General features: G+C 37.7%; 1 pseudogene; it reads right to left on the reverse strand.

Annotated features, from left to right (window-relative positions):
• Positions 1-4,605: 4,605 nt before the first annotated feature.
• Positions 4,606-10,154, reverse strand: LOC107753199 (ranBP-type and C3HC4-type zinc finger-containing protein 1-like; annotated as a pseudogene).
• Positions 10,155-10,493: the final 339 nt, after the last annotated feature.

Here is a 10,493-nt window from a genome sequence, read left to right on the forward strand (position 1 = left end):
GGGACCATTTGACATTTAGCACCCATATAAGTGTAACGTCTGTGACCAGGACTGTAATTTATATGCAAATGTCAAAAGCTAAAAGGGTCTCTTAAGCCATAAAACCCAAAGATCATGCATGATTCTACGCAGACGCTACATTCCTTATGTGTTTACCCATAGGAAAAATGTGTTGCTCAGTGGTTGCTCTTTCTAACCTCAGGAGACATAGTTGTGATTCTCATGTATTTCTCTTTTTAGTCTCAACAGTGTCTCAGATGTCTCTCCTAAAAATCCTTAGGAGAAATAAAAGTAGACACAACTGAGACATGAGAAAGTTCTGAAAGGAATCCAAAATGACAATGAGAGAGAAACGTGTGAGAAACATGGGAGACCTCTTTATTGTCTTGCTGTAATCTCTTGCAAGACTCCATTATGAAAATGTTTTACTGCTCAGAGGCAGCTTTTTTGATTGCAATGGGGTTTTTCAGCTTTAACAGTCAGGACAGTAGCAGTAGAGACTGGAGACGATTGGACAGGAGCAGGACAGTACCTTTAGCTGGGACTCAAACCCATGTTGTCTGAGGAGCAGTTGTGCTTCACGTCGATGTGCTATGGCTCTGACAGAGCTTACTCTACGCTCAGGATACTAAGGGCTGATTCTCTTATATGTCTCATTGAGATATCAGCTTTGTCTTAAGATGTCTTCAGTTTTATTTTAGGAGAAACATTACACTTTTACTAATATTGTAAATACTAAAACTATCATTTAAATAGCATTAAACATTTCAGAATATCAATATTACTATTACTAATATTACTAGTTGAAATGTTTAAATTTATCTTCAATGTCCAGCATTGCACATACACCACATTTTCCAAACACACTACAAAGGACTTACAAGTGCAAGATGTTTAGTATAAGAGTAATACCTTTTTTTTTTTTTTTTTGCAAATGTAACACTAGTGTACCAGTGTTTTTTTTTCTTTTTTCTTTTGCTTTGTTTAGTATTAACATTTCATGTATGTAAATATAGGTTATGGCTTCCTCTGTTAAATCACTTGTGCAATAAAACACTGTCTACATAAAACAACTTCAAATATGACAATGCATGTATTGTCTTTGATTGAAATTGTGTAGATAAATGACATTGAAGCTAACCAGAGGGAAGAAAAATAAAATAAAAAAAGATCTCTTTAACATCTCAAATATTTCTCCCAGACAGAATGAGGTTACCTTAAGATTGAATGGAAACTTTTGCTTGAGTCTCCTGCTTCTCAAACTTGTCTCCTGAGAACTCTAAAACTCTCACTATGGTCTTCTTTAAAGCTTTAGAAGAGATCTCAACAACTTTACAGACTGTGCTCAGATATTTCTCCTTAGCTAAAGACTCGAGAGTTCTCACATTTGTCTCCTCTAAATTTCAGAAGTGATCTCAATAATTTACAAAGTGTGCACCAAGTCAAATGCCTCAATATGAACTCAAACTTTTCTTCCATATAATATGTATTAATAATCAAATTAGTCAATTAATAATCAAGACTGAGCCATAAGCCATTTATGTGCCTTTCAGCAAAGAAAGCTCCAGGGTTACATTCGAGACCCCCAGATTATTTAGCTAAAGAGAACAATCTAAGCAGTGTGTGATGGTGTTGAGATCTTTAATCTAAACTTTAGAGGAGACAAATGTGAGAGATCCAGAGTCTCTAGCTAAGGAGAAATATCTGAGCACAGTGTGTGATGTTGTTGAGATCTCTTCTAAAGCTTTAAAGAAGACCATTGTGAGATTGTTAGCGTTTTTGTCTCAGGAGACACGTTTGAGAAGCAGGAGACTCGAGCAAAAATCTCCATTCGATCTTAAAGTAACCTCATTTCTGTCTAGGAGAAATATTTGAGATGTTAAAGAGATCTCACTTTTGATTTTTCTTTCCTATGGGTAGTTATTACACCTGAATCTTTGGTCCTTTGGGGATTTTGCTTATAAGACCAAAGTCCCAAGAGTGTGTTGTGCTGCTTTAGACATTAACAAAGTCATTTTGGGATAAATAGATGACTATTCCCTGCTCAACTTCTCACCACAGGAGAGGAATGAAAATCATCTGTAGTACTAACATCGCCTTTGGAATAATGTCTACGACTGACGACTGAGATGGATCTAATGCTTGTCTAGATTCTGGAGTCTCAGTGTTTCTCAAAAGTCACATATTAGACCCCTGAACTATTAAAACACACATTTACTCTCTGATCACTGAAGCTCAAGCGAACTCAGACAGTCATTTCTCTACTGTACTTCTATTGTAAGCTATATGCTTCAGGTGTTTTTTGCACCAATGATATCAATCTGTAATCCACACTGCATATATAAACCTTGGCATTTTAATTTTGACATTTACCACGTTTAAATTAAATTCACATACTGCTCTCTTGCATGTTTACTTCACACAAGCTTTGAAAAGTTAATGGCTCGGTTTATAAATTAAAAACTATATACAAATTATGCAATGGCCACATTTATCAGCCTTAAATCTAACTCGGATGAAACTAAAACCGTGTTTCTTATATTCACACATTTACAGAAAGCTAAAGGACTGTGCAGTAGCTGAAGAAATTCAATTGTGAATATACAACACAACAGAGGCTGCGTTTTTATTACTAAACAATAAAATGTCTCACATTTCCAGAGGCTAAAGATTACTCTTAAACTTCTCGGTTCATTATGTTTATTCACGGCAAAGCCAGGTAGACTTTAAACACAATCACTAACAACACACACGTATTCAGTGCAATTATAATTACATTCAAAGCAACAGATTGTTCATTAAATAACAAGCTATGTAAAAAAAAATATGACATGAACGCTGATTTGCACACTTGAAACGCTGCATGTTTAATATTTCACAGTGTTGTTTTCTTATTCAGATTACACATCTGAATCAACAACCAAAGCTAAAAGATACTTATAATGTCCTATTTGAAACACAAACTCGTGTGCAACCTGCAATTTGTCCTAAATAGACTGAGTTTGTACCATCTAGAGCCACAGATGATTAGGTTCCTGCTTTGTTTTTGTTCGCTCATAAAATGAACCAGGATAACTTCTGATGCCTAATACTGTTCAACAGTTACATTTAAGGACTCGTGACATCGCATTTTTCCTCGATCCTGCAAGTTTCATAGCTCAAAACGTCCTACTCATAAACAAGGAATTTATTAATTAAGCTCAAAAGCAAATCCATGCCACAACTGAGACCAAGCAACAAACCAGTTACTATTAACTGCACTGTAAAGCAATAGAGATGAACCCACCTGTGAAATATGCCGCGTAGTCGCTATGAGAGTTTGAAGCTTTGTATGCAAGTCAACTCTTATTAAAACTGTTAGCTAATAGTGGTGTAGTTCCTCACGTGTCGTTTGAATGCGAGATCATCTAACGGGTTTTGTCTCGGTCTGTGTGTATTTACAGCAGTTTCACTGGTTCGCTCTTCTTGCTTTTTCCTAAAACAGAAACAGAATAATCATCAGCACACAGCACAGTGTGTTCAGCACAGTGAACAGCTGTAGGTGTGAGTGAATCACCTGTTGAACGCTGCTGTGATTGGGAGGATTGGGTCGATCTGTGCTGCAGATTTCACAGCCGGGTCTCGTAGACTTATTTCAACTGTTTTCAACGTTGATAATAATCAGAAATGTTTCTTGAGCAGCAAATCAGCATATTAGAATGATTTCTGAAGATCATGTGACACTGAAGACTGGAGTAATGATGCTGAAAATACAGCTGCACATCACAGAAATAAATTACTGTTTATATTCATATAGAAAACTGATATTTTGAGTTGTAATATTTCACAATTTTTACTGAATTTTAGATCAAATAAATACAGCCTTGATGGGCAGAAGAGACTTCTTTCTTACAAACCTGTGCAGTTTGTCACTAATACACCAGGAAAGCACTTAAATTATTCCACTGTCATAAGGGGAAAAAAATAGTTGCATTTTGTTTTTTTCTATACAGTCAAACCAAAAATTATTTAGACACCAAATATAATTTTAGATATTGTTTTTTACTAGCGGGTGCATAGTTTATTTATGTAAGTGAGGATAGCAAAATTAAGTAAACTGTGACATATTACACCCAATTTTTTTTCATACAGTGGGCCACCAGTAAAATTGATAAAACATTTGGGACCAAACATTATTAAGCCACTTTGATCTTTTTCTTTAATTGCTAATGCGACCTTTTTCCACCACAGACGGAACGAAATCAAGCATTGCTTGGTAATTGGTTAGTATTATTTAATTGTGAGCTTGAATTTAACAGCTGACAGCTATTCAACCGAATTCATTACATACCTTTCTATCAAAGTTATCTGACATTATCAAGATGAATTTGTTCTGACACAGTTTAACTCTGAGTTCTTCACATATTTTATTACCATTTTCTAAACTATAGCGAATAAACTGTGATAATGTGAGAAATGTTGAAGGTGTCTGAATAAATTTTGGTTTTTTGACCCATACAATGTATTGTTGGCTATTGCTACAAATATACCCCAGCGACTGCTTTTGTGCTCCAGGGTCACAAATTTTGGTTTGACTTGACTGCAAGTAAAACTTCCTCGATTTACTCATCTTTGGCCGCTAGAGCAAACATGTTTGAACCCTGCTGAACTCATGAGTGAAGTGAGCAGACCTGTGCTGCTGTGGCTGAAGCGGGGCGGTAAAGTGCTGCATCGTCTCCAGTCGTGGCTGACGGGGCCGCTGGCGTTCAGCATCGACAGACCGTTCTCCTGCTGCTGCTGCTGGCGACCGAGGCAGGCGTGACGAGCAGACAAGAGGTAGAGAAACGCAGTGTCGCCGTCCCTGTAGATGCCATACGACGCTAAAGAGCAGCCGTCAGAGCACAGACACTGAGCGATGACCCAGCGCTGCACCCTGGGGTGGAAACCATACTCAACAAACATCTGCAAGAGACAAACACACCATCAGATCAATCCAACACATCAGATCTGACTTCAAGATGCGTTTCGACCTTCCCTACCTGCTGCTTCAGAGAAGCGACGGTCACGTGAGGGTTGACTTTTACTGTGACACAGCAGGAAGATGACGCGTCTTCTATTACCACAGCTAAGCTGAAGAAGAAAAATCACATCTGTAAACATGTCACCATCAGGATTTTAAGTTATATAAATGTATCTATATGTATAGTGGTTTCATGTTGCTTTATTAGATTTCAACAGGAAAGTCATTATCACATTCATACAAATGAAACAGATGTGCATCTTTTCTAGAAACATGTGAAGTCTCTATAAGTGAATGTTGAATCATTCGTTCAAGTGATTCATTGAGAAATGCTGATTCATCCAGTAATGAAACAAGTGAAGTTTTTATGAGTGAGTCATTGAATCATGAGGTCAAGAGATTCATTAAAAAGTGCTGATTCATCCAGTAATGAAGCAAGTGCAGTCTTTACGAGTGAGTCACAGAATCATTCTTTCAAGAGATTCATTCAAAAATGCTGATTTGTCCCGTAATGAAGCAAGTGCAGTCTTTGTGAATGAGTCACTGAATCAGTCTTTCAAGAGACTGGTTCAAAAACACTGATTTGTCCTGTTAATGAAGCATGTCGAGTCTTTACGAGTGAGCCACAGAATCATTCTTTCAAGAGATTCATTCAAAAATGCTAATTCGTCCACTAATGAAGCACGTGGAGTCTTTATGAGTGAGTCACTGAATCATGCAGTCAAGAGATTCATTCAAAAATGCTGATTCGTCCCGTAATGAAGCAAGTGAAGTCTTTATGAGTGAGTCATTGAATCATGCAGTCAAGAGATTCATTCAAAAATGCTGATTCGTCCCGTAATGAAGCAAGTGCAGTCTTTGTGAATGAGTCACTGAATCAGTCTTTCAAGAGACTGGTTCAAAAACATTGATTTGTCCTGTTAATGAAGCATGTCGAGTCTTTACGAGTGAGTCACAGAATCATTCTTTCAAGAGATTCATTCAAAAATGCTGATTCGTCCACTAATGAAGCATGTGGAGTCTTTATGAGTGAGTCACTGAATCATGCAGTCAAGAGATTCATTCAAAAATGCTGATTCGTCCCGTAATGAAACAACTGAAATCTTTATGAGGGAGTCTCTGGCTCATTCTTTCAAGAGATTAATTAAAAAGTGCTGATTCATCCAGTAATGAAGCAAGTTATAAGTGAGTCATTGAATCATTAATTCAAACCAGCTTTTTAAAAAATTAATTCAGAAGTTACTTAGACATTTCAAAATAGACTGCAGCAATTAACATTTTGCCAGAACTTACTCTAGTAAGTTTTTTTGTCTATTCAGAACTGTGGGAGAATCGTGATCTGTATATCAAACAAAAAAATCATGACTCAAGTTTCTCCAGAATCATGCAGCTCTAGATAAGACTATGTGAATCACCCACAGACAAAAGACATATCTACTATAATTGTAGCATGACGAGGCACACAGACCTGATCTCTGTCGTCGGTGTCTCGCAGCGCTGGTTGAATGCTCAGTGTGATCTGCTGCTTGGCCAGATCTGTGGCGTAGTGCACAGCGGCATGAGTATCTCCAGCCTCGATCGCTCGAGAAAGCTCTAGACACAGCTCCTCTACAGCAGACTAGAAGAGAAGAGAAGCACAGTCACACAACGCTTACAAGATCAACTCCATTCAATGGGAACAAGATTTAAGATCGACTGATATTGATACAGATTATTTGAATTTGCAGAACCAATATTTATTTCATGTTTTACTTGTTTTTGTTAAATTTCATCTTCATATCACAACAATAAAAACATTTTTTAAATATCAGCAGCAACAATATTAAAACAACAGACTTAACAAATCTGCTAGCCTATATATTATAAATATTAATAATGACTAATAATTGCATTATCTATCATAAGTGGTTAAAGAGTATGGGGCCAGTTTAATATCACTGCAAACAGCTTTCTGTAAACTGTCACTTCAATAAGTGCCACAAAAGTGTGCATTTAAATATAACAAGTTTATTTTGTGACTACAACAATGGTGGAACTAGATGAATGATCAATAAAGAAATTAGAAAACATTAGAAAATAAACCTTTCATTGACAGCGACACGACAGAGTTTTTCTCTCCACACTTCAGATTCTGCAGTCCTTCATTTGAAGAATGAGAAATGTTGGCAACTGAACAGTGAACAATCAGAAAGGCTAAGCACATCTGACGTGATCAAAACCAGTCACTAAGACACTACAGTTAAAACTGAATGCGGCTGCTCAATGCAGTGCACCGAACGACAGTCGCATCACAGATCAGATTTCATTTATCACGCGAGGAGAAGCTGACAAGACGATGGCAGAAGAGTTTCAAAACCACATGCAAAAGCGCCTGTTTTAAAAATATTTTGGATTTTGAAAAGCCTGTTGTCTTCTGCCATTTATGGAAGTTTTTTTAAAACATTCGTTTCTTATTTATTTGGTTCCACAGCGTTTACTGATCTTCAGTTTTGTATACCTAAACCTTGTGCAAGTTATTTGTTATTATAAAACGGATAGTTCCGGTGCTTGATTCTGATTGGCTGAGCCGCGTTCAAAGCTGTTCTAAATTACTCTACAAAGTAACACACACCTTTGTTTACATTTGTCTGTTGCTCGGCAACCACTTTATTGGAACCACAACCGTTTCGGAGGAACTACATTGTTTGGTGGAAGAATACTGTTTTTATTAATATCATTACACTTTATTTGCTCTGTTTTATTTTGTGAAACCTTACTACGTATATGGAATAACCGTTTTATAAAAGCAATAAGCCCCATGAAGCCGTGGTTTACAGTGAATTTATAACAGCTAAGGGGGGCTTCGCATCGTGCCTATCAACGCCCCTTAGCTGTTATAAATTCACTGTAAACCACGGCTTCTTGGGGCTTATTGCTTTATTTTATATTAGGCATATAGCATGGCGTATTTTTATTTAATTTGTTAATAAAAGTTCTATGTTCTACGTTGCATTTAGTTGAATTGAATTCAAGCAATTGACGACGAATCGCCAGCTGATTTGAAAGTGAAAGTAAAATGCGCACGGCACTTTTACAAGCCATTTATAAGCGAATGAAAGCGACCCTAATTCAGAGGCCTTAGAAACTGGCGTATCACATATGACAGAGTAGGGTTAATGACCTCTGACCTCTGAGCGATGACATCATGACGGTGGCCCACTCCTGCGCCTCCTGCTCGCTGCGGAAGGTGAACGTGAGGCAGTCGTGGGGAGGCTTGACGAGACGCATTTCGTGACATCGAGCTGATTTGATCTCGTACTTCACTGAGCGCAGATCAAACTCTGCCAGAGACTGAGAGAGAGAACAGATCATCATAAACCCTTCAGCTTGCTGTTAGACTGCTGTCACTGGGGCAGTAGCTTTTGTACCTTATTTACAGTGTTGGGAAGGAAATGTAACAGGTTACAGATTACAAGTTACACTACTTAAAATGTAACAAGTAGTGTAACAACTTCAATGATTACTTCTCTAAATTTCTAATAATGTTTTCAACTGTTAATCATTTTCAAACACGTAAAGCAGGCAGGATTAACCTTACAATAATGCTCAACACTGAATACTGTCAGACTTTCAGAATGCTTCATCACTTGAATTAAGATTATAATAATTTAATTTTAAAGCGCAGACACCACAAAATCAGACTTTAGCACCTCTTTTTACTTTGAGATCATTCTGAGGTTAAAAAAAAAACATGTTTAAAATCATGAAACAAATCATGATGCCGTTTTTTAAATCAAATCTTTGCAGCTATGACAGTAGACATTGGCATCTAACAATGCCATGGAAAAACATATTTATCTTAAAAAAATAAAGCATACAGCCTACATAAACCCAAATAGGAAATAAAAGAGTTATCGAATGAGCATGTGTCCTGAAACATTGCGGTCTTGTATTTTAGAGCAGTCGATGCACTTTAACTGATACACTGTAATAAATACTGTAGTATACTTTAGTTTTTACTATGGTAATCTGTAGTGTATTGTAGTATAATATACCCCATAGTTGTAGAAAACTTAGTACAGTATTGGGTAAAGTAATTTGTTTATATTGCTATAGTTGTTATATTACCACAGCAACTATAGGATTACCACAACAAATTAATTCAAGTACTTTACTATTGTATGGTTTAAACAACTATAGTATTTACTATACATTACTACAGTATTTTTTCATGTGGGAAAGACTGACAGATATACAAACAGCACTGATCTGATGATATGAAAGTGAGGATAGTGAGTGACAGCAGCCTGTGTGTGTGTGTGTGTGAGAGAGTGTATGGTGTGAGTGTGAGTGTGTGTGTATGGTGTGAGTGTTTATGGTGTGGGTGTGAGTGTGTGTGTGTGAGAGAGTGTGAGCGTGTATGGTGTGAGTGTGTATGGTGTGGGTGTGAGTGTGTGTGTGTGTGAGAGAGTGTGAGCGTGTATGGTGTGAGTGTGTATGGTGTGGGTGTGAGTGTGTGTGTGTGTGAGAGAGTGTGAGCGTGTATGGTGTGAGTGTGTATGGTGTGGGTGTGAGTGTGTGTGTGTGTGTGAGAGAGTGTGAGCGTGTATGGTGTGAGTGTGTATGGTGGGTTGGTGTAAATAGAAAATACAGTTTGTACAGTATAAAAACCATTACGCCTATGGAGTCCCCGTAAACCACAAATACAATTATGTGTGTGTGTGTGAGTGAGTGTGTCTCTCTCTCTCTGTGTGTGTGAGTGAGTGAGTGAGTGAGTGAGTGAGTGTGTGTGTCTCTCTCTCTCTCTGTGTGTGTGTGTGAGTGAGTATCTCTCTCTCTCTCTCTCTCTCTCTGTGTGTGTACCACGCTGCGTCCCCCGCGGTCGGTGTGTCTGAGTGTGAGAGTGAAGAGTCCGGCTCGGTTCGTGTTCATGCTGAGCTGCAGTCGCAGTGAATCCGAGCGCACCGGCAGCGGCCGCACCGTCACGCGCACCGACAGCATCCCGCGCTCGCAGACATGTCTCCGGCAGAACCGAATCCCCGCGGATCACATCATCTCCATCTTCACGAGCATCAGTCAGCGACCGACTCAAAACACGAAACACGTCCGTCTGATATTTACTGCCCCCGTGTTATAACGTCAACATGTAGTTCCGAGTGCGGATGCGCATCGAATAAAATCATTACAACCTGAACCTGAATAATAAAAGCTTTAATAATTGTATAAACGCAGTACACGAAGCAAGTTTTTTTTTTGTAATTATATACTAAATAAAAAGAAAACAAATAGATAGAAAAGAAAAAGAATAGAGAAAGCTAGTGTTAGAGGCTTTTTTTTCTTTCTTTTTTTTTTTTTTGAAAACAAGCAGTTAGAACATAAATAGAGCAAGTCTTAAAGGGTAAAGTATTTTTTATTTAATAAAAAAGGAAACAAATAGATAAAATAGAATTAAAACAGCGAGTGCTAGAGTTAGAGGGTCATATAAAAATTGAGTGTTTATTATTATTATTATTAT

Source organism: Sinocyclocheilus rhinocerous, unplaced genomic scaffold (genome assembly GCF_001515625.1).
Source record: "Sinocyclocheilus rhinocerous isolate Xijiao unplaced genomic scaffold, SAMN03320098_v1.1 scaffold4397, whole genome shotgun sequence".
Lineage (NCBI taxonomy): Eukaryota > Metazoa > Chordata > Actinopteri > Cypriniformes > Cyprinidae > Sinocyclocheilus > Sinocyclocheilus rhinocerous.